The sequence below is a fragment of the Vicugna pacos genome, chromosome 4 (assembly GCF_048564905.1).
Source record: "Vicugna pacos chromosome 4, VicPac4, whole genome shotgun sequence".
NCBI lineage: Eukaryota > Metazoa > Chordata > Mammalia > Artiodactyla > Camelidae > Vicugna > Vicugna pacos.
The window spans coordinates 71,326,867-71,352,671 of NC_132990.1; the positions used below are offsets into that span (position 1 = coordinate 71,326,867).

General features: G+C 33.7%; 1 protein-coding gene and 1 long non-coding RNA gene across 5 annotated transcripts in view; one reads left to right on the forward strand and one right to left on the reverse strand.

The window, feature by feature from the left end:
- PBX3 (PBX homeobox 3) overlaps positions 1 to 25,805 on the forward strand; it is a 198,914-nt gene that overhangs the window by 36,718 nt on the left and 136,391 nt on the right. The window lies entirely within an intron of this gene.
- Positions 3,612 to 6,846, reverse strand: LOC140695907 (uncharacterized). Its single transcript, XR_012071743.1, has 2 exons — positions 6,777 to 6,846; positions 3,612 to 3,735 (listed from the first exon to the last, which is right to left on the reverse strand). It is a non-coding gene; the product is annotated as an uncharacterized lncRNA (long non-coding RNA).

Sequence of the window (25,805 nt, forward strand, 5' to 3'; positions counted from 1 at the left end):
TCACTATCTTACAGTAACCTATAATGAAAAAGAATGTGAAAAGAAATGTGTATATGTGTACGTATGACTGAAACATTATGCTGTACACCAGAAATTGACACAACATTGTAAACTGACTATCCTTCAATTAAAAAAAACTGCAATAAAAATATTCATTTCACTGTATGTACTTTCTTTAAAGTTTCTTAATGCAAAAGACTTCAGATAATATAAAAAGTATAAAACATGAGATATTATAAATCTCTTAGAAGAAAAGATAGGCAAAACATTATCTGACATAAATCTTAGCAATGTTCTTCTAGGGCAGTCTACCCAGGCAATGGAAATAAAAGCTAAAATAAACAAATGGGACCTAATTAAACTTATAAGCTTATGCATAGCAAAAGAAACCATAAGCAAAACAAAAGGCAACCTACAGAATGGGAGAAAATATTTGCAAAAGATGAGACTGACAAGGGCTTAATTTCCAGAATATATAAATAGCTCATACAACTTAGTAAAAAAACAAACAACCCAATCAAAAAATGGGCAGAAGACCTAAACAAGAAGTTCTCCAGTGAAGACATACAGATGGCCAATAGGCACATTAAAAAATGCTCAATATCACTAATTATCAGAAAAGTGCAAATCAAAACTACAATGAGGTATCACCTCACCCCAGTCAGAATGGCCATCATTTAAAAAGTCCACAAATGATAAATGCTAGACACGGTATGGAGAAAAGGGAACCTTCCTAGACTGTTGGTGGAAATGTAGTTTGGTGCAGCCATTATGGAAAACAGTATGGAGATTCCTCAAAAGATTAAAAATAGACTTCCCATATGATCCAGCAATCCCACTCCTGGGCATATATCCAGAGGGAACCTTAATTTAAAAAGATACATGCACCCCAATGTTCATAGTGGCACTATACACAGTAGCTGAGACATGGAAGCAACCTAAATGTCCATCAACAGATGATTTGATAAAGAAGCTGTGGTATATTTATACAATGGAATACTACTCAGCCATAAGAAATAATAAAATAATACCATTTGCAGCAACACAGATGGACCTGGAGATTTTCATTCTAAGTGAAATAAGCCAGAAAGAGAAAGAAAAATACCATATGATATCACTTATATGTGGAATCTAAAAAAAAAAAAAGACAAAATGAACTTATACAAAACAGAAACAGACTTGCAGACATAGAAAACAAACTTATGGTTACTGGCGGGGAAGAGGGTGGGAAGGGACAAATTGAGAACTTCAGATTTGCAGATGCTAACTACTAGATATAAAGTAGATAAACAACAAGTTCATACTGTATAGCACAGGGAAATATATTCAATAACTTGTAGAAACTAATGGTGAAAAAAATATGAAAATGAATATATGTATGTTCATGTATGACTGAAGCATTATGCTGTATACCAGAAATTGACACAATATTGTAAACTGACTATACTTCAATAAAAAATATATATATACAAAAAAAAGTATAGATAACATACAAACATCCATGTCCACAGCATGTAGTTTAAGAAATTAAGTATTACAGATGCAGTTGGAAGCTTCCTGTGTATCCTTCCCTAATTCCATCCTCCTTTCTCTTTTCTCTTTCCTCCCCACACTGAATTTGGTTTTTATCATTTACATGAATTTTTTAGTTGCATATTTTGAACTTTATAAAATTGTTTCATCTTGTTCTCATATTTCTGTTATAGTCTTTGTTCCCACTTAACATTGATTTTATAAATGTTCAACATTGATGTATTTAGCTTAAGTTCACTTATTTTTCCTTCTGCATGTTGTGCATTGTATGACTATTCTTTCTTAATTTTCCTGATGGTGTGTGTTTAAATTGCTGTAATTTTTCATATTTTAAATGCTGTTATAAGTTTTCCTGTATACATCTTTTTGAGCTCAGTTGTCAGTTTCTGCATAAGCAATCAACTCAAAACTTAGCAGCTTTAAACAGCAAATATTAATATTTATCATCTCACAGTTTCTGTGGGTTAAGCATCTAGGCACAGCTTAACTGGGTGCCTCTGGGTTAGAGTCTCTCACAAGATTAAAATCAGGTGGCAGCAGACCCACAGTCATCTGAAAGCTCGCCTGGGGGAGGATCTGCCTTCTTGCTCACTCACATGGCTTTTGGCAGGCCTCAGGTCCTCACTGGCTGTTGGCCAGAGAGACATCAGTTCCTCCCTACATGGCCTCAATAGAGCAGCTTACAATACGGCAGCTGGCTTCCAGCAGAGTGAATGAGTGAATGAATGAGAGAGGGAACCCAGTGGAAGCTACAGTGTAACCTAATCCTGGAATCCCATCACTTCTGCCATATTTTCTGTAGGAATGAGTCTGAATAGCAGGAGGCAGGATCATGCAAGGCCTTCTTAGAGGCCGCCTGCCACCCTGGGTACAAGGTACACATCACCAGCTTTACCAGATGTTGTGAAATCTCTTCCTGAGGTGGCTGATCAAATGTATACTTTCCTAAGAAATAAGATTTAAACTTAACCAATGTTTAAAATAGGAATTGGTAGTGGTAGCTTGTGTGTTCAAAGCTTCTTTGTTACTTAAAATATTCGATATTGGGAAGGAATATTGGGAGTTTCAGGTTTGTTTCAATGTATTGCCAGCTTGTATGCCTGATTGGGTGTATTTGTAATATTATGTTATCTAGACTTAACTAAATCTAGAAAGATTTGCTAGGAAAAACATGGATTGACATAAAAGAAATAAAGTGTATGTTAAGAAAATGGGAGAACTGATACCTCTACTCTCAGTACTAGCTCTTAGCTGTGTATGAAGGAAAATTAATTATGATCTAAAATGTTTGACAGGAAGTTGGTGAAAACATTAAAAATCACAGAGACCATTTATTTTATAATTTAATTGTAATATTTATAATTTTTATTTTTGTACTTTGTAATTTGCCACTATTGTAACAATAAACCTCACCCTAATTGTATACTATTGTGTAAGATACTAGCTAATTATAGTAGCACATGCACATTAACATATATAAATTAAATATATATATATTGGGGGTACATGATCAAGTTTGTAGACTATTCTATTTGGATCCTAAAGGCATAAAAAGAATACTAAAGGAGGAATAAGGAAGAGGGAGCAAATGATTGCCTGAAGAAGTCAAGAAAGGCTTCACAAAGGAGGTAGATTTTGAACTCCATCACAAAGAACAGATAGGAGTCTAAATGGCAGAAAAAGAATAAGGAAGACATTTTTGACAGAGTGAACAGCATTTACAATGGAATAGATCCTTAGTTTTCTGATTGGAAACTGGTTACTTTGTCACTGCAGTGGTATCCTTTAGGTCAAGATTTCAAAGGCCAACTTCAGTCTACAGCTCCCAGTGATAAGGAGCAAAGGTTTACCATTGAGAATTTCAGACTGTTGTTTTTGTTTTTCATAAACAAAAAATTAAAAGTAAATAAATTTTTTATTATTATTTAAACAGCTTTATTGAGTTCTAATTCATATTTAAAATTTAAATTTTAAATGTGACCACATTTCTAGAAGCTTTTTATTAATGAAGATTTAAAAACATACACAACCAGAAAGAATAGTACAATAAAATTCCATATACCTATCACTCAACCTCATTGTGTGGTAACATTTTTAATCTTACTATAATGCTTATACTTTTTGCTTTCTTACAAATGTAGTGCCTTCTTGCAGAAGTCTGGGCATTTGAATTCTTCATTTTACACATGAGGAAATTAAAACCTGGAGAAATTGAATTGAAAAAATTTTAAATTACGGATATGTGAGAGTTGAAGGGGATGAAAAACTGTATTTTTACTCCTGTGTTTATGAGACCCTTGCTACTCAAAAGTGTGCTCTGTGGACCGACAGTATGGCCATCACCTGGGAGCTTATCAGGACTGCAGACTGTCATGCTCCACCCCAGGCCTACTGAATAAGAAATTGTGTTTTAGCAAGTATTCCAGGCAATTGTATACACATTGAAGTCTGAGAAGTACAGTCCTAGGGCAGATTGCCTCTTTGGGCAACAATGAAATTTTAGAATTAGGAATCTTTCTTGAACTGAGGTAGATGAAAGGGGAAAAAAATTAGAAACCTGACTTTAGTTACTGCATAGTTTCTGTTACTGAATCATGGCCTGTATATCCCATGAGAAGATCATCTTTTAGCTTTCCCTCTGTCATCATTTTCAATTTATAAGAAAAAAAAGATTCTGAGGATAAAATAACAAATAAGTACTCTAAACTATTATAATTACCTATTTATGCCTTTTGCCAGGATTATGTTTGGGTTGTGAAGAGGAAGTAGAAGCTTTATGGCTACTTATTTATAGCCCCATAAACTGATAAAACAAAGCAAATCTCGCTCTCTCCCACCCCCTCATTCCAAAGATAGCAATGTTGGGCAACCAGAAGGCAGAATTAAACACTGTTCAGTGTGTATACCAAGGGAGGACCTCATGTTGTGTTCAATCTAGCTGGCTAGGAAACCCTTCCATTAGCCTCTTCCTAATGTTTGCACTGAATGAGCCATTACATTTTGAAGGCAACACTGACTGAATTCAGTATTGATGCATTCAGTTACCAACTTTAATGCCTCCGGCACAACAGTCTTTTACTAATGGTAGTGTACAAACAGCAGCCACTGGCTTCATCCTTACTCTAAAGGAAACCTTGCAATACTGCTCCTATTGCCATGTTCCTTATATGTACCCCGTTATAATTCTATTCTTTATGCCTGTGCTCCAGAAGCATTTTCTAGATGATAGTTACTTGTTAATGAAACCCTTTTGGTATTGTTCCAGGTAAAAACTATGTGGGATCGAAATGTGTTCTCAGGTGTGTTATGTTATAGTAAGCTATTAATATCTTAACAAAGAGGAAATATCAGTGTTGTTCTTTTGCTTTGTGATGTTTTCGCATATAGCACCTATCTGCTATATCTTCATACCTTTCCAGAGAATGATTTGGCAGCTGAAAAAACGTTTCAATTCAAAATTTAGTAAAAGAGGTTTTACTACTCCTTTTTACTGCTATTGTATTCTTTCTGATGAAAGAATATGCTCCAGAGTTAGCCAGTAAAATAAATGATTCCAATTTTACTAAATCCTTGGTTCCTCAGAGCCTGATATATACTCAGACAATCACATACAACTTATAAACTGCATTGATTCCCATGATGACTTATTGGATCTAAAGAAACCCATATTTCAGGTCCCATAGTCTGTTAATGAAGGGAATTGTTTACTCAGTGGAATTGTTTCACTGGTATTGACACTGTGAGATTATCGACCATTAATAACAATACAATTTAAAAATTTAAAAATAAATTTTTAAAGATGTAAAATAAAGCCTTTAATATGTTAAGTCCCAAAGCAATTAAAAAAATGATTTGCCGAAGTGCTATCGCTTTTAAGCATTATATTGAGTTCATGATATGAAAGATATAAAAACATGGTATTTGTACATGTAGTGAGCAGTTGTTGAAAGTTTGCATCTTCACTATTTTGTGTATGAAAGACTAAGAGTCTTCTTGCAAATTCTGGATTGTCTTTACTTAATTTCAGCCTTGACTCTTAAGCTGTAAAGTTCACCTTGTGCTTTTGTAATGTTCTGTATGATGGTTTTCTTTTATTTATGGTTATACAATTAGTAATATATGGTGAAAATGTGGTTAGTGTGGGAATAACTCAAATTAAGATTGGAAACTGGACTTGGCATGTATTCATTTCACTGCACAGGGTTAAAGTCCAGAGCCACAGATAGTGGATTGTCACCTTTCTCTCCTGGTTGTTTAGCTTTACTGATGATTTGAAACCGTAGCAGTTAATATGCTTTAGCCTTTGCTTTTACAGACGAGAAATGGATCTTATACTTGTATCACCAGGTTTCAAAACTATTTACACTAAGTGGGGTGGTTTACTACCCCAGGGGTAGTGCATTAAGCCTATTGCTCTTGAGAATCCATTTTCATCTCTTCTCACCAATTGATGGGGCTGATATGACAAGCCTTTAAAGTTGAGTGGAAATTTTCTGTGGGGCGGGCTGTTGTGTTAAATTGTTCCTTAACACCACCAGGGATGTTGTAAAGACTTCTGAGTGAGTATCCCATGGCTAAGAAAAGAGATATATTTTTTGTGGTCGGGAGTCTGTAAGGTCTACTACATAGGCAATAGTTTTCTTCCTATCTTTCCTTCTCCTTTAAATCATAACTTGAGTCCATCCACTCCAAAGAGGTTTTCTTGATTAAGTAACACTAGAAAGTGCTAGTCAAAATTTAATTGTGTGTAATGTTGTGAGAGGCTTTGTTAAAAGAGAATTGTGTATTTTATGTATGATTCCTCATTTCCACCAGTATATTCTTATATTTAGGTTTACTGTACTTAAAAATTCAGGTTTAGTGTGTTTATGTTGAATGTTTCTGAGGGACAGGAATTACATAATAACTAATATGGTAACCACCCCCCAATAATTCTGAGTTGAAAACATTCTGTTTCCATTATGTTAGTGGCCATTCATTCACCTCTTATTTCTGTTCATTTTTTAAATCAATAGAATTATAATATAGTGACCAAGAAAAATGTTATGAGATATTAATATTTAATGTCAAAAGAAAAAATACATAACATAAGCTTTGAAATTAAATAAACACCACATTAAAGAGGCTGAGTTCTATTTTAAGGACATATTTAAAATAAAAAGTAGAATTTTGAAGTGAGGCAGAAGTTTTCAGTAACTTAAATTACTTAGTCAATAAATATTTTTTAATGAGGGCTCCTTTACCTGCTGGAATTAGTTACATGCTCTAAGTGACACACTGAAGACACAAGAATTCCTTCTAGCTCAACTTTTCTCTCATTGAACTTACTTTAGTTTTTAGAATGTTCTCATTTAGAATTTTTTAATAGCTCATGAATTTGGTCTCTTAGTTACTTTACCTCTACTCAAGATGAGTTATTTAATTTTGAGAAAATCAGATCAACATACTTAACCATGTTTGTAAAGGTCAGGAATTCTTAAGGAGAATTTAATATGCTTTCCTTTCCAGTTGTAGGTATGTAAGAGATCACAAGCAAAACATTAAGATAAAAACAGCAACAAAATTTTTCTGTAGAATCAAGAAGTACTTCTCCAGAATACACAACCAGGCTGGAAGTAGTTTTATTTATCACAGAGTCCAAGAGAAATAGCAACTGTTTTCACTTTTGTTGGCGCTACTGCTGATTCACAGATTTTATGTGACTTTTCACGATGTATTTCTGGGGAACAAAGTTCATTGTAGTCTAAATGCAAACATATGTTTCTGTATATTAAGCAAGTACTTTAATACATTATTATTACTTGAGCTAATAACAAATAGTCATCTGTCAGTGAACTAAAAAGGTACAAAGTTCACAGTAATTCTTAGATAGCTTAGTAATTACCCAGACAGCTTGTTAGAAAAGCTGTTTAAATCTAGGATTATGAAATACACTGATGGCTCTTTTACTCCCATGGAGTTTCAAAAGATTGTTAATACATTTGTCTATAATTATACACAAGTTCTCAGAGTCTTCATTAGTGAAATTTATATTCTAAGCCAGAATTGATATCACTTATAAATTGTACTGACTTCTTGCTCCCCGACCTGTCCCCTTTGTGTTGATTGTTAAACTTCTACTTTTCTTTTCCTTCTCTTGTTCCCCTCTTCTCATTTTTTTCAAAAAAGCAATCACAAAATAGTATGACGATCATTTGTATTTGATTTGTTTTTCAACAAATATTTGCCAAATAAAGAAATTTCTTTGGGATCTGGAAACTTCTTGAGGGAAGAGGGTGTGAAGAGATGGTAGAGAGAAAACCAGAAACTTTAATATGTTTTCTTCATTTTCTAGTTATTGTTCCATTATATTATGTCCTTATGTGTTCCTGGCAACACATATTCATGAATTTACCATAGCAGCTATGGTAGTTAATGGACTCTTAGAAGTCATGTTTGGATATAACTAAACAAATATGTGTTTGTTCCTTCTTAATGAAATTACCTTTAACTGCCATCTTAAAAAAACAAAAACAAAAACCCCTGGTTTGTTTAGCTAGATTATTTTAAATAACATGTACTTATATAGGACTTTAGTATTAAGTTAAAAAAATGACTATTAGAACACACTTTACTCTTCTAAGGTTGTATTTCCATTCCTAAAAATACTTAATTTGGTATATTTATATTTAGTCTTTTTATTTCCTAAGATATTTGCAGTTGTTTATCTGATGCTTAGTGTCAGAAAACTGCACATCTCCATTCTGATATTAGATCACCATTCAGACCCAACTTATATGTTTTAATTCTTTCTTTCTTCTTCTCATATTAAGACAGTACATTTTAGATCATGATACAAAATGTAGATGAATATAAGTGACATTGGTTAAAGAAGGAGAAGAGTTTTTCTGCCTAAGGAAGGGCTTGTCTACTACTTAAATGTGAACATTTTTTCCCCTCTAAAGTATTTTTTTTTTGAGAGGGGAGGGAGGTAATTAAGTTTACTCATTTATTTACTTTTTTTTAGAGGAGGTACTGGGGATTGAATCCAGGATCCTGTGCATACTAAGCATGCACTCCACCACTTTGAGCTATACCCTCCCCGCTACCTCTCTAAAGTATTGTTTCATTACCTACAGTCTTTTTTCCTTACTGAGTGATCCTGAAGCATTGTAGTATAGCAACACTTTCTTTTCCTGGGCATGGATATAATTAGATGAGGACATGTAGAGCAGACTGAGTATTAGCAGATCATTCTCAATTTTGAAAGGCGTATGTGATCAAGTTTATCGAATGGGATAAAAATGTCATGAGCTAGAATCTAGTAATTTTCTATATGTTTATAACATCTTTGACCCACAGAGCTGAATTTTCACATCCTTTTAAATCAGGGAAAATTGTATTCATTAAATTTAGTTTTGTCTAACTTTTGTGACTTTACTTTCTAGGATGTATACATTCAGTGAATTTTTCATGATTCCTTCTTGAGGGGGCAAAACTTAACAAATCAAGTAATTCCATTGTTTTAGTGATATTTATTGTTATTGTCATTAACTCCAATTATTGTTACAACAGAAATAACAATTATAGTACTAAATGCTGCAAGATATTTGAGGTTGAAGGTATAATAGTAGACCACCAGATCTTAACAGTGTAATATTTGGTTTCTGCTTTAACTCTGGACCCAGTGATTCTTAACTGATAGAGCTATTCCACATAACATCACAGAAATTTATATTGAAAAGATAAATAAGGGGATAATGCCAATAAAACAGCTTGGACATGTAAATGATGAGGAAAAGCTAAGTTAATCTAGTTACAGTTACCTATTTCCAATTCCTCTTGGAATGAAGTAGATTATAAATAATTATTTAGGTGAGTACTTTGATAGTATATATTCTACTAAGAAACTCTTGGCAAGTCATACGTTGTAATGTTGATCCAGAAAGTAGTTCTTTAATGTATTAGTCTTATAACCCTAAGTAATGTATTCTGGCAATTAATTGTTATTCCAGTAAAAAAGTGTATTATTATACCGATTTAGTAACTTACTACATGGAAAACTCTAGAAGCAGCATGTCTGCTTTTCTAGACACAAGTCTGTTAACCAGTACCACCCCAACGCCTCAGTGAAACAAACTGGTTGGAATGGCTGCCGCTATTGGAGAGAATGGTTCTCTCCTGGGGAAATATTTTCCCTAGCTTCCTGGGATGTTTACTAACAGTAATCATTTCAGCATGTAAGTTGTATCCTTTCTTTCATTTAAAGGTTTTAGCAGGAAGACTGATCTGAGCACTAGGAATTAGTATAGGCATTCAATGAATGTTTGTTGAATTAAATTTATACAGCTCCTTCTATTTCATTTTGAGTCAGATAAGATGCATTTTGTATATATTAATATTAGAGTAGTATGAACAATAAATACTTTGAATGTTTTTTAGATTTTAAAGTACCACTCTGTTTGTATCCTTCAACATTCTTCGTAGGCGTCAGGCTGCTGGGTTAGGCTGCTGTGTCTTCAGTCAGCAAAATTCCGTTGGTGTATCTGTCTACGGAGATACGATACTTAGTAGCGTAGGAAGAATTTTCAAGTCATTCTCCTGTTTTTCTTGCCTACAACGCTGCCTCCCCTTTTTAAAATACAGCTTTGGGAGTGACCGAGTAAAAGGATTTCCTTTGAAAATAGTGTATAATTTCCAAGTGTTTTGATACATTTCTTATCATAATTTTCTCCACTATTAACAAAAGACGATACAAATTACACATAAGAAACTGCTGTTCCTGATAAAGCTTTGTTGCAAAAATTTCTCTCCTTCCTTTCACAATAAAATTAGTGATGTATGTTACTGTGTAGTATGTTTTCTTACATTCCATCTCTTCGTATTTGCAACTGGTAAATTCTGTAGCATTTCCCCTTAGAGCTGGCATATGTTCTTCAAAATGACCTCTTCTGAACTCACATAACCCTCAGTTCTTAAACAAAAATCTTTCTTCTTCCTTCTCTATCTATATATCTATACACATACATAAAATGTACAAGGGACATACACACACACACACACATATATGCATAATCAGAGTATTTCCTTTTGAACTGTATGTAAGTTGAGACGTGATACTCTGATGATACTAAAAACTTAAGTGCCTATTTTCTAAAGATAAAGATATTCTCTTTTATAACCGTAATATAATTCCTAAAATCAGAAAATTAAGAATGATATAATATTTTTGTCTAATCTGTAGACGTTATTTAGGTATCATCAGTTTTCTCACTAATGTTTTATGGTAGAAGGAAAAAGAATTACTCAGTATTCTAAGTAGGAACATGAATTACATTTAGTTTTCATGTCCCTTTAGTCTCCTTTAATCTGGGAGAATTCCTTAATCTTTCTTTGTTTCTCATGATGTTGACATTTTTAAAGAAAACAGGCCATTTATTTTGTAGAATATTCTTTCAATTCAGGATTTTTTTGATATTCACTTTTAATTAGATTATTACACATCTTTAGCAGGAACATCACTGAAGCGATGCTTTGTTCTCCTCAATGATTAGATCAAGAGGCACCTGTCTCTTTGTCACATTACTAGTGATATTAACTTTGATCACTACCCTTGGGTTTCTATTTATTTTATTGAGGTATAATTGACATACAGTGAATTGCAGTTCATTTTAACCATTGAAAACTGCGCATCTACCTTCAGTTTTCAATGTAACTTATGAGTAAAGTTAATGACCTTAGAGTGTAACCTTACAAATTCTCTGAATTATAGGAACTTTATGAAAATCTCAGGGCCATGCCATGTGCTAACCTGGTTTGTCAGCAGTCAGTGTGGGTTGTACATGTTATAAGGGGATGAATAACGGTGTAAAAGAAGAGCAGACTCACTGACTTTGGAGTTTTTATCTAGACTGAGTGTTGGGCATTTTTGTTATGACCATGGCCTTTAAAATGTAGGTTCCTCTTCTATTACCTTTGCTGTCATGTGGTATATTAGTAGCTCACTATAGGATCAGTATTTGGGATAAAAATAAACATTTTGGATAAAAAATTATAGACTATATATAGGTAATCAATTTATTAATTTAACTGTAATTTATAAAGTAAATACAGACTTTATTCAATTAGATAGCTAAGAATTAGTAAGACTCCTTGGTCTGTATGTATCTTGTAAGAGCTCATAACAGTTAGAATTTCAGAGTAGGAAGAGATTTCAGCTATCACAGTCTAGAACTTTCTGGGCTGCGGAAAGTAATGAGGTTAGCTTTCTGAGTAGCTGAGCTGGCCATGGAATGCGTAGAGCCCTTGTGTTGGTCACCTATGACTGCAAGCAGACTTGTCTGTTTATCCTAGTGTGCTGTATAAATATTACCATTTTCTGTGGACACCGTGACATGAAGGGATAAGGAGGCACTGACTATCCAACAACTCATTTAATCTTTGAATCTCCTCTGTTAAATGATGATTCATCCTAGCCAATTATTTGACCAAAACTTGATGCTAATTTGTATGCTGAGCACTGTGTTAGATGTAAGGAATGTAGCAATAAATAAGTCAGGTGATCTGCTACTTTCTGAGCTTTTACATTCTATTGGGGAAGTAGACAAAATCCAAGTAAATGAATGATTGAATAAGGCGCTATGGATGAAATGAACAGAATGATGAAGGAGATATTAGGTCAGGCCACTTTAGATGGATTGTTCAAAGAAAATATTTTTGAAGTGGTATCATTTGACTCAGGCTGGTATGGTTAGAATAAGCAGGCTTCAGAAGAGCTGGAGGAAGAACATTCCAGGAAACAGAGCTAACAAGTGTGTAGGCCTGGGTGTGGGAAAGGATTCATTGTATTTGAGAAACAGAATGGGTGCAGGGTGGCTGAAGCATAGTATGTGAGAAGGGAAGAATCTTGGTATGAGATGAAGTTGTGGAGATGAGCAGGAGCCAGATCACACAGGAGCTTCTGGGCACAGTGTAGAATTTGGATTTTATTCCAAAGAACAATGGGAAGCCCATGAAGGGTTTTGAAGGCATAACCTTTGGTAAGATTCTTAACCTCTCTAAACCCAAGTTCCTAATTTAAAAGGTTTAATAGTTTGTTGCCTACCTCAGGGCTGGTGTGAGGCTTACATGATTGAATTTGTATTTCAGTGTCTAGTTAACTCTTACTAAATTTTCTAATTATTATTTCTAGAAACATATTTTCTATTGTACGGCAGTGATAGTTCATCTGGGCAGTTATACTCATTATTAAATATCCTTCAAGACTGTCTAGTTCTGTGCTTACCAGTCATGTTTTTGAATATTAAATTGATTTCCTAAGTACCTTGATACTAAGAATGGAATGAAATAGGAAATATAAGTATTTATGTTAGGAAAAAGAGACTTTAAAAAAATCAGTACATTTCTATTTTGGTTTATGTATCAGTGTTTTATAAATTGAGCTACTAAATCTCGTCTTTGGGTATATGGATAAAGTCTATTTATGGATCAATTCTAGATAAAGTCCAGATCTAAATAAAGTACTTTCCTGACCTTCAAGACAAAATAGGAGATTCTGGATGGTACTAAATCACTCTATACATAGAATATTTACTTTCAAATCTTTTGTTGTTGTTGTTGTTAGTCTACAATTACAACATTTATTCCAGTGGAAAAATATTATATTTGTATGAATAATGTAGGATTAACAGTATGTAAAAAATTATTGCTTGACAGAATCCTAAGTAGTACCCTTAATATTTTCCCTGCAAGTTACAGGAAAAGTTTAAAGTTTAAAGTTGATTTAAAGTTGTTTAAAGTTACTGTTGATTTTCATTGCTCATGAAAGTCATGTTCCGTAAAGTGGCCTCGAACGCTGTATTAGCGAATCCTGACCCATTGCGTCTAAGGAAAATAGAGGGTTCCATTCTGCGACTCTCTGGTCATAACATTTTTGAATCCATCAATACATAACCTTGTTTTATGTGTATTTCTGTTTAAAGACCCTTATTTAATATATATTGTTGATTCATTAACATTGAACTCATGGCTGATAGCATTGTAACTCATGCCTGAACGAAACTTTCTAGTATACATATTTTCTCTGTAAGGCTCCTCACATTCTTCTTTTACTTGGGAACACTAGACAGCATTTCAGCACTTTGCTTGGGGGGCCTTTCCTTTTTGTTTAATTTTGAGGTTATTCAAGAATAAATTTTATTTTCAACTTGATATATTGGGGGACCATTTTAAATAGTGAAATCACCAACGAAAAGCATAAAAATGTGGAAACATGGCACTAAGTAAACTGCAGAAAGAACACTTGCTGAAACAAGAAGGCGGAGCATTGCCTTGTTCAGCCTTAGCCGAGAATATGCACATTGGGCTACTAAAAATTTTCTCCACTCTGCACATATATATATCTGCAAGTGACTTGCTAAGGTGCCGGAGTATTGATTTTGGGGTTACAAGTAAATTTTAGTGACTAGGTGAATTCGCAAATGCAGATTGAGTATAATTGTTTTATTTTTGGAAACAATTCTTTTAAAATTTATTTTTGGATGGGGAGATGTGATATAGACTAACATTTGATTCGGTTATCCTTACATTATTTTACATCTTGATACTGATTTTTTTTGTCAAAAATCCTGCAGTACTAGCTATTTTCTTTGTAGTTGTTTGGTTCTCTTTATAGCTCTAATGCAACTATACTTCTGAATATAGTCTAATAAGTTCGTCATATGCTTGAAGACAGTTACTATCTCAACAAGAACAACAACAACAAAAAAACAAGGAAAAAGGCAAATTAAAACTTAGAAGACAAAATAGAGTATCTGTGACCTCAGAGTAGGGAAAGATTTCTTAAACAGAACACAAAAATGACATCTTAAAGGAAAAGATTGATGAATTATATTATCAATAAGCTCCATTCAGTTACTTTAAAATGAAGAATTCTGGTCATCAATATAAACCATAAAGAAAATGAAAGTATAAGCTGCAGAGTGGGAGAAGATACTGCAATGTAGATCACTGATAAATGATTAATATTAGGATATATAACATATTCCTACATTTTATTAAGAAAAAGTCAACCTAATGGAAAAATAGACAAAACAACTTGGATACTTGAAAACCTGGTACTTCTAATGAAAGAAGAATCATAAAGAATACAGTCGATTCTGTTGTAATGCTTATTTCGAAAATGTGTTCCAGTGTGATTGATGTATTAGGGAATAATTTGGGCAAAATGCAAATTTGAGTTTGCTTGTGTGTTATTTCATCCTTGAGAAACACTAGGTGAATGCAGAAAAGTACACCCAGCTGAGATGAGTCACATAGGAATATGCAAAATGCACACATGATACCCAGATTTATGTTTCTCAAATTTATATTTGGATCCTCTTTCCTGAATTCTGGACTCATCCAATTTCCTGCTTAATATCTCCAATTGGATATCTAATGAGATTCCCAAATCAGCACATCCAAAATGGAATTCTTGATTTTCCCCTGTAAATGTCTTCTTCCTCATTTTAGTATAGGCCAGCGTCACTCATCTGCTAGCTCAGGTCAGAAACTCTGAAGTCACCTTTTGAGTTTTCTTTTTCTTTTATAACCCGTATTGACTTCATCAGCAAGATCAGCTGGTCCTTAATTAGTATCTAAAAGGGCCAAGAATAAAGATGCACTAGTAGTAGTGTGCACAACTAGTACCTAAGTCTTCATCTCTAGTACCATTCCTCACTAAAAGAACCAAGCACCTTGGAGAAAGGGATGATTCCAGGGCTGGGGCAGGTAGGTACAAGATGATTCTAGAACATCTTGTTATGCCAAGAGGTAGGGAAGCACTGAAAAAGATGATGGGGACATATCACAAGGACATGGGAGCCAGTTTGAAGGCTGCCACTTGTCAAATCTGGGACAACTTGGGCAACAAAATAGTGAATTATAAAACCATTGGGAAAAATAAGAATTCATGAATTCACAGTGATAATAGAAAGACAGACAGATAGGTGATGAGAGAGGGCTCTTAGAATACGTAGGCTACTGGGTTAAATGTGGAAAGAATGCTGGAGTTGGAAAATCATCATTTTGTAATCATTAAAGATTGGATCAGACAAGAAAGGTCAACAAATTCTAAGTAGAAAGGGAAGTTTTATTTAGGAGTTGAATATTTCTGTAGTCTTAAATATCCAGTGGCAAGGCAAAAAATGTAACATTAATAGTACAATGTAGAAATCAGGCAGTACCGTGACCAGGTGATCCAATTAACAGCACTAGGAGAGACAGATGGACACTCCGTGCTTCCAGATGTGATACCCTGAGAAGATCACAGTATCACCTGTACATCACTGAGCATACATAACCTGAATCTAATCATGAGGAAATACCAGGCCAATCCAACATGAGGAAGATTCTAATTTTAAAATGGGGGGAGAAGACTTTTTTCAAAAATGTTAATGTCATAAATATTCTGAAAATGTTCCAGATTAAAGGAGCCTAAAGAGATTGACAGATAACTGCAATGTCTAATCCTAGACTGGATCCTGAAATGGAGAGGATAAAATGCTAGGACATTATTGGGTCAACTGACAAAGTTGGAGTACAAACAGTAGACTAGGTAAAAGTATTTTATCATGTTAAATTTACTGAAATTCATAACTGTACTGTGATTATGTAAGAGAATTTTGCATTTTTAGGAAATACTGAAGTGTTCAGGAGTTAAGGGCCATGATATATGTTATGTACCCTCAAACGGTTCAGGAACTGTATGTACAAATGGGTGTGTGCATGCACGTATGCTTGATAGAAAGAAGCAAAATCTTGACAATACGTAAATAGGTGAATCTAGTGAAGGGTATATGTGTACTGTTTTTATTTTTGCTGTTTTTAGAATAACTTTGAAATTATTAGAACAAGAGCAAAAGCATAACCCAAATCTCACCCTTTCTTCTTCCTTCCTTTGTGAACCAACTTTTATGTCTTGCCTGGACCATTCCAGTAGCCTTATAAGTGATCTCTCTGCTTCCACCCATGCTGCCCTACAAGTCATTTCTTCACACAACTGGCAAAGTGATTCTTTTAAAACATAAGTCAGATAATGTCACTTTTCTTCTCATGGCTTACCATTTCACCTGAAATAAAAATTCAGTTCTTAACTAGAGTCTTCAAGGCCTGTATGCTCTAGTATTATCCCCCATCATTCTCTCGTACTTTTTCGTTCCAGCCGAACTGGCCTCCTTATGTGCCTCCAGTGGCCAAAGGTATTCTCCTTTCAGGTGTTTTATACTTGCTCTTCTCTAGAAGAGAAAATTCTTTGCCCAGATTCCTGTGTGGTTCCCTCCTTCCCTTCTGGCTTCTGCTCAAATTTGTTCTCATCAGAGGCACTATCACTGACCTTCCTGCTTAAAACAGAATCCTTCCTCCCCCCTCCCATTACATTCTCTCCTCCTTCCCTGTTTTATTTCTATTTCTGTTCTATATTTTGCATTTGTTTATTGTCTATTTTCCTTTTAGAATGTAAGCTCCTTGAGAGAGAGGGAGAGAGGAGACTGTTTTGTTCACTGCTCTATCTCCAGTCCTTAGGACAGTGTCTGGCACATAGTAGCCTCTCAGTAAATGCTTGTGAATAGAAGAATATTTCAGCTTCAGGCACTTAAAAGCTGATGAAAACTCAGTGTATGTGAGCAGAGTTTCTTATTTTTGGTAGTCTTCACTATGGGGTGAGGGATTTGGTGTATGGACATCCAGCTGTCAGATCTTTGTTCCTAGGCCGACAGTTCCCCTGAGAGGTTTCTACCAGTTTCCTGTCTGGAAAGAGAGAGAAAAAGTTGAGGGAGGTGTGTTAGCCTCGTTCCTAATGTTGTGGGAACAAATTGGGGCTCTTGTTTGTCCTCTGCTCTTAATTCTTGCAGATTTATGTGATTCCCCTGTCCTTTTAATTGTCTTTGAGTAGGGTTCCACTAAGGAGTGGAGGCAAACAAGTGTGTCTGTTCCACTAACATAATTGGCTTTTTCAATGGAGATCAACTAAGACTTCTGCTTGATCCTATATAGTATTTGGGAACTGCAACTGACCTGGAAACTGAGAGTCCTTTGCTCCCATTAAGTCATGTCAGTCAGTAGAAAGGAGAACTTCTCAAATGAGTGTTTCAGCCACTAGCCACTTAAAATATGGCTTGTTTGAATTGAGATGTGCTGTACATATAAAATACATACCAAGTTTCAAAGACTGAAAACAATATAAAATATCTCATTAATAGTTTAATTTTTTTTGGTTACCTGTTGAAATGATAATATTTTGAATGCTAAATTGCTTGTAAAACTCATGAACAGAACAGAATGGATCCATGTTTTCCCAAACTATATTCTTCTGTTTAAGGTTAGTGCTGTAACCTAGATACACTTGGATCCCAGGAATTTTAGTTTTATAAAGCAATTCCAGAGGATATGAGTAGTCTGAAAATGTTATCCTTACACAGATATAAGCAGTTCTTCTATAGAAAGACCTACTAGCTAAAACAGAAATGAAGACTACTTCTTTTTGACCGTCAAATGAATAACATTCATGATTATTGACTAGTACTGGATCAATTGGGCCTTAAAACCCAATTGATCACACTGTATTCTTATAGCTATATTGGTCTTTTACTTCTCCATAGAGGCACAGATTATAGTCAGTTTGGCATTCATTTTTAATTTTATGAAGAGTGTTTCAAATTAAAACCTCCTATCAGATCACTCTGCCTCCTTTGAGACATTAATGTGGTCCTTATATAATTAAGCCATCCACTATTCAAGCTGATTAACAACTTCCAGAATAGGAATTTGAGGTTGAAAACACTGTTCCCAATTGCCATTCTTCAGCCTGAAGGATTAGGGAATTACGGCCCCTCATTTTCTGACTCATCTTTTATCAAAATGCTGAAAGATAAGATCTACCTTACTTCTCAGTTCCATTCCTTTTTCCTTACTTGTGTTCTTAGGTAGATAATTTGTTCTCAAGACCTGAAGAATTATGTCTGTTTTTTTCCTAAAGGTTGAAAGATACCAGAGTAGGTAGTCAGATTTTATATCCCTCAGGCTTACTTCCTGGGTCAATCCATTTTGAAAAGAATCTTTTGCGAGTAGTTAGCAAGTAATTTTAATATAAAAGTATTCCCCTTTCACAGCTGAAAAAAGTTCTGTAGCTTCTGTCTTTTTTTTTTGTTTTTGTTTTTTTTTTTTTTGCTATAGTCTATTCAGAGGAGAGCACATTTCATCTTACTGCTTTTCATTTTTTTCTGCTAGCTACCCACTGTAAATTTAAACTACGGTTTAAAATTTGTATATAGTTTTTCTATGGTGAGGAATCTGGTTTATTTATACTATCTCCTCCCTCCTTTTCTCCTCCTAACTCTCTAGTTTTGTTATAGTATTGTTTTTAGTTCTGGTATACGTTATTTTCATAACAAAGAATGTATTTTTAAACTTTTGAGCCCATCAACATCAGATTGTATTTCTTGACTTTCATTATATGAGATGGTTAGTATCCCCTCCTCTATATGTTATACTTCTAATTTTACATCTTAATTATTTTTGGAGAATAGTTACCTGGCTTTACCCTTGGGGCAAATGATGTTCTTTGCAGTGGCTGGGTTTGTGTATGGAAGGTGTGAGGAGAAACCAAATGTCTCAGGTGTTACTTAAACCTTCTTTTAATTTATTGCCCCATTTCCTATTGCTGTTCTCTGTCCAAACTTGGGGCATCTCCCAGGCTTGCTGGGAAAACTGGCTCCTGCTTTTACTGCAGCTCTTTCTCATTGTTTAACTTGGGTCTCCTCCACTATGGTGTATTTGTCAGTGTAGTCTCATTTGCTATCTGTCTTCTAGAAATTAATCAAAATTTGGTCTCCTACGGTCCCTACCCATTTCTCAATGGATTTATATACTCTTTACTATTCTATCAAAGGGAATGTGGAAAGAAAGAGGAGAGATTAAACATGTGAGCTCTCTCAGTCTGCTCTTTTGAATTGGGAGATCTTAAAGTGATGCTTGATTTTCAGTTATCTTAAGTTGTTCTTGATTATTTTATGGTGCTTTTATACTATTCAAAATGCTTTTACATTGTCTATTTAATCCTGTAACAACCTTTGATGTAGGTGGGACCTATATTATTATTGTTTTACAAATTAGAAAACCTAGGATTAGAGTTTAAGTATGGGATTTACTGAAGGTCACTCACCTTAGTTGCAGAACTGGGATAAGAATTAGAGCCCAAATCTTTTAACTCATAGTGAAGTTAGTTCTGTTTTTATTGTACTATTTTCCATTGGGTACAGGGTTATCAATGTCCTCGAATTTTTAGTCCTTCCCTCATCTGTCACCTTCTTTCTCCCTGCATGGTCTTTGCCATGTTCTTTTTGAAATAGAATCCCAGCTTTTTTTTAATCAGCTCTCTTAGTCTCTATCTACTTGTGGCATCTCTCTCTCTCTCTCTCTTTTTTTTTTTTGGATTATCAAATGATTGGGCTTTTCTTACTATTTGGGGGGAAAAAACAGGTTTCTCATGCAGTTTCATTTTTCTGCAGGTTAACGTATCTGTGCACGTGTAAGCTGCTCTTTACCTGTTAAATGACAATCAAGCTTTTTTTTTTTAAGTAAACATTTTCTGCTTAACTTTCCATTCTCTTTAAAGTCAGTCATGAAACCAGAGTAAAGAATTGTTCTGTATTGACTGGTGTTATTAGTGCTAGTCTATAAAGGCTACATATAGGTAGTTTTGTGGTGTAGGTGTGATGGGTTTTAAAGTAGATTAGACATGCATTCTAGATACAGCACATATTGAATCATATACATGTATTGTTTACTTGTTATACTTATTTACTAGGTAAAAATCAACCTGCACTGTATCTTCATCAAGAGTATTTGTGTTTCACATTCCTACAGTATTCAAAGCTTTATTTTCCTAGAGATCTTGGAGGTAGACTAGAAGATACTTATGATTTATGTGATGGTATAGCCTTCTTATGGAATAGACTAGATTTTGTGCCAGAGATATACCTCTCTTTTTCTGGAAGTAGTACGCACACACACACACAAACACACAAACACATATATACACACAGAAACTTTATTGAGGCTATCTTTAGATTCAGATTTGTTTTGTACAATTCCAGGTTGCACCATTTATAAAATACTATGTGAATGGTGCCTTCTAGACTTCTGCCAAAAGGCAACCCTACTAGATTTATCTAATTTAAGAACTCATATAGTTTAATGGAATCATTTTAAGCTTAGGAGTCTTTGTTCAGCTTTGATTCTGACTCACTGTAAAGTCTTTTGTCTTATTTCTTTTGTTATATGAAGTTAAAAAAAATACCATTTGCTCTACTGCCAACTTAACCTCACAGAGAAGATACAAGGGTTGTTAGATTAAAAATTATGATGGAATTCTTTGGAGATAAGCTCTTATGACTGTAGTGTGTACCAGCTGTAGATAAGTAAATATAAAAGTATTTCTTATAGTTAAGTTATGAAGTTTGGAAATGCACTATACGTATTTGTTATTACATGGCCATATTTGGTTATTTTTAAGTTATGTGCTCACCCTTTTGTCAAAGAGGAATTTTATTATTGGAGTCCATTGCATACACTACTTGCTTGTTTAAAATGTTCCTAATTTGACAAGAATTTTTTTTAATCTTGCATTTTCTAATATATAATTCCAAACTAAAGCTCCTTTTTACTTTTTAATTTTTCAAGACAATATTGATCTCTGTTTTTTCATTTTAAAATTTTTGACTCTGTAATAGAGTAATTGAACTATGTGGAAACAGGAATCATGTAATCACTATTGATATCTCTCTTGCTTATAAGAAAAAGGTTTAGATGTAGATATTGACAAATCTTTATTTATGAATGAAATTGAATGTGTCTAGTATAACCCTGTAGTGCCTGTTTTTAAATTGATTTTAGATAGAAGCTGTATATATGAAAGGTTAAAATATGAAATATGGAAAAGATAAAGTCTAAAACTTCTCTGAGCTTTTTTTGTGAATATTAACTTTTTTCTGCCATACTTAATTAACTTGTCTTTTTTGTATTTCCTGTGTAAGTTGTATTTTATATCTGTGGAGTAGTAATGTGAAATTTGCACAGAGTTCTGGAAAATGAATTTTTAAAAACCCAAAAGAAATTTATTTGCATTCATCATCTCATTGTCTTGTATCCTCTAGTGCCTGGCTTTACATATAGTTACATAATAAATGCTTGCACTGTACAGAATTGAAGTTTTTATTATGGGATTGAAACTAGCCCTGTGAAAGAGCTGAGAAAACAGTTGACCACACTGGATGTGTAGCCCAAGCTATTGTTTAGTCTCAGGATGGACTACTCTGATTTTTGACTTGTAGGATTTTTAAAGTCCTTGTTTATTCCTAACAGGCTGACTGGCTTTGCCTCACTCAGATCCATTTGGTTGTGACGTTAAAAAGAATGTTGGATGCTGGGATTAAGGAATGAAATACTTGCTTCTGTTTAGCACTCCTCTCCACTTGTGAATTAAGTACTTAGAGCTTTAATAAAGGGATTTTTAAAAGTAAGGCAAAACTTTGCCCTCTCCCCTTACTAAACCTGTAGCATCTGGCAGTAGAAAAAGTATAGTGGGACTTACTGGCACCATGGTGCAGAGCACTGAAGAATTCCATATTGTGACAACACATCAAAATAAATTGCTGTCAACAGACCAAAACACCAAGTGCTGTGATTCTGTCTGACGTGTGAAGATTCAGACAGGCTGTCTTGACAAGTTGTGGTGGAGCACCTGCATTTGACAGAAGACAGTGATATAAATCTGATTTGCCTGATATGAAGCACCTAGATATAGTTAATGCTGGTGACAATAAGTCTGCATAAAATTTCTAAGACATGAGTCTGATTTTATTTTGCCTCTATTATGTGGCATTATTTTTTTGGTCACATTTTGATACTCCCTTGGTTCCTATTTGTGTTCATAGTTTGGCTTTGAAATACAATTGTGAATAATAAACTCTGAAAAATGTAACAAATTAAGGTTCCAGTCTTTTTTTTTTAGTACTGCAGAAGGCAATACCACTGCAGTTGCTCAAAGCAAAAGAAAAGCAATGAAATTTTATTTTACATTAATCATAAAATTAGTCATAGCTGAAGTTGTATTAATTTTGTACCTAACAGCCAAAGTATTGAAAACAGTGGGTTAAAAGTCATAAGTTACTATAAATCTTCTCTCAAGCTGTATTTGGCTTTAAAGCATCCAGAAGAGGTAAAATCATTGAATAGGTGGTTAATTTTTACCTTTCATTACCAATAAATGATAACTTTTTATAGTACCAGCATATATCACAGCTCATTTAAGAATGTGTAAAACGTATCATAGCTCTGGAGTTTAATTATAGAACTTCCTACTGGCTTCTATGTTTCAGTTCTTCATGTAACCACAGATACTTCATTTTGACAGTGGTAAGCTGCTAAGAAATGCACAGAGATAGAAATTTCAATTATATTTTTCTAATTACATCTCAAGATTTAAGAGGTATTAACAATGGATTCTTTTAGTTGAAAGAAAGAATCGTTTTAAACGCAAAGGATTCCTATAGTGGGTTTAGATTATGTCACTTCTGAAAATTTAGGACAGGTTTTAAAAAATGGAAATGAAGACAAGGCAATGTTAATTGTCTTCTTTTCACCCCTTTATAGTAATTTACTTATTTGTAGTATTCGTGGTAAGAGTTAGTGTCCAGATACAGAAGTCCATTTGATATTTGATATTTCCCCAGTTTCAAAGATGCTATTTCTTATTTATTTTTATCTCATTTGAAGATTAAAAGTATAGCCAATTGTTGCTCTATGTTGTTAAAAATATATAAAAAGAATCCAAAAATTGTCCAAAGTCAAGAAATTTTGAAAATAGTACTATCCACTATATAATATTTAAAAGTATAAATTATTATTTTTTAAAATTACCATTCATTCTTGACTCTATTGTTATTTTATCCCTTAAAGGCTGTTAATGAGAAATAGAGCCTCATTATGATTTTAAGGATGAGAGAGGAAGGCTTTTAATTAATGATATGTAAATGGTCTTGAATTGATTATGTTAGAATATCAAGAGAGATGGGTAGAAGCTGTGGTGTAATATATTTTAATTAAGAATTAATTAAAAATGATGGCAATTTCATAAAGCCTCACAGAAAATAGTGGAATTTACTTTCTGTCAGGAGTAAATTAGCCTGTGATTAAATAAAGGGCCTGCATTAATAGTGGAGTTATTTTTAAACTGTGCTATGAAGAATTATGTAATTTTTCCTAAATAAGTGAAATTAAAATTTAATATTTAAAGGTAGGTTGTAACAGTGGCAGAGAGCTAACATTCTTGTGAACCTAATGTGTTTTTCTTTTGTTAGAATACTTTCGTGAAAATATTTTTAACCCCATCATATACACTGTGTAGCTTTAAAAGACTAGACTTTGTCCTACTGCCTAATTAGTGGTGGAAATAAGAAGTGCTCTTGCAAGCAGCCTTGAGAGTGTTTTTTTTTTTTTTTTTCCTTCTCCCCGCTAGGTCTGTTGTACAGAAGATCTGGGAAAAATTCTTTGTTTTGTTGATCACTGACAATTATTTTTAAAGGAGGTACTCTTTTGTTATTGTTCTGCAGAGTTTAAAACCATTTCTTGCCTACATGTGGTTTTTCATTATAAATAATAATACGTTTACTGAAGGTGATAGCACCTCTTTAGAAACTCTAAAATGAATATACTTCTTCATATTGAAATTTGTTATTTCCCTGAGCATGCTTTATATTCAGATCTAATAGGTGACATTTTTGTAAACAAAAATTGTAGTAGTTGAGAAAATGTTTTAAAAGGAAACTGTTTTGAGTTTAACTTGGATTGTATTTTGACCACAGTATAAGAAAGGCTATATAATCTGTTAAATGCATACATTTCATTAATATTTTCCCAAACATTCATATAGGATATCATCTTAGTGTTGTAGCTGATTGTATTGGATTATTATTTAAAAAGACCACTGTGACATCCTCAGCCTTAATTCAGTACTTCATATTTATGAAACACACATTAATCAGTAGTTTGGGAATTTAATAGATCATTCATTTTAGCAGTTGTATAATTTGGATTTACACTTGTGGGGTTTTTTTTCTGTTGTTGCTATTGCTTTTTTTGCTAAGTAGTTTAAAAAATGATGTGAATTTTTCTTTGTCAGTAACTACTACCATTCATTAAGTTTCACTGCCTATGTTTGAATCTTTTATCTGAAGGTTCATAGTACAGCGATATTTTGTGAAGCTGCTGTGATGTTTGAAACTCAGAAACACAATTGTGAGAAAAGAGGGGAAATGACATTTCCTGGTTCCCCTGTTAATGCCTACCATTGCTGCTGATTGTTAAGATTTCCAAATTTGCCCCAGTCACTGTAGTATATAAAAATACACACATGATTTAAAATGTTGTCCTGACCCTGTGTGTATTTACTTACATTCACTGTTCATGCTTTTCAGAAAATGGATTTTATCTACTTCTGTGTGTTATGGTGTTCATTGCTTTTATCTTAATGCTGATTTTAAGTTACAAAGACAGTTTTAAAAAGACCAAAGTTATTAATGTATATAATGTTAATATGGTCCTTTTTAAGGGGAGAGCATCATTTTGGTCATAGTTTTCAAGAATATTTTCTGTATTAGATTTGGGAACAATTTGACATGTCACGTGGTTTCTAAGAACATCTTTGAGGGCTAAATAGTACACTAGCGCTTGATGATGAAATTTTCGTGGTAGCTACTTTGGAGCAGTCTTTTTTTAAAGAAAAAATTTAAAAGATCTAATATGTTTTCATTTCGGAGTTTAGAAGGTAGAAAAGAAAGGTTAAGAAAATAAAAGAAGGCTAAAAGGTTGAAAGGTTTTTATAAGATCAAGGCCAGCTATTTCATTTTTGTATACTATTTTGTGTACTATTTTGTAAACTATTATTTTTCTTCATACGTTATATTTACTATTACTATTATTTTTTCTTTGTAATTCATATTTTTTATCTTTGTAAATAAAAAAGGAAACATAAGGACCTTAAAATGAAGCAGGAAGATTTTGGTTGGCTTTCTGGAAAAGCTACTTGATTACTAGTGTCAAAAATAACTACTCAGTTTGTGATTCTCTGTATCTGTTGGTCTGTCTTGGATATGTGCTAGTTAGGCCTATAGTTAGTGATCTGACTGGAAGCTTGCTCAAAGTTCCTCCAGTTCTGTTATTCAATGTTTCTGTATTGATTGTCTATTTCAAAGGAA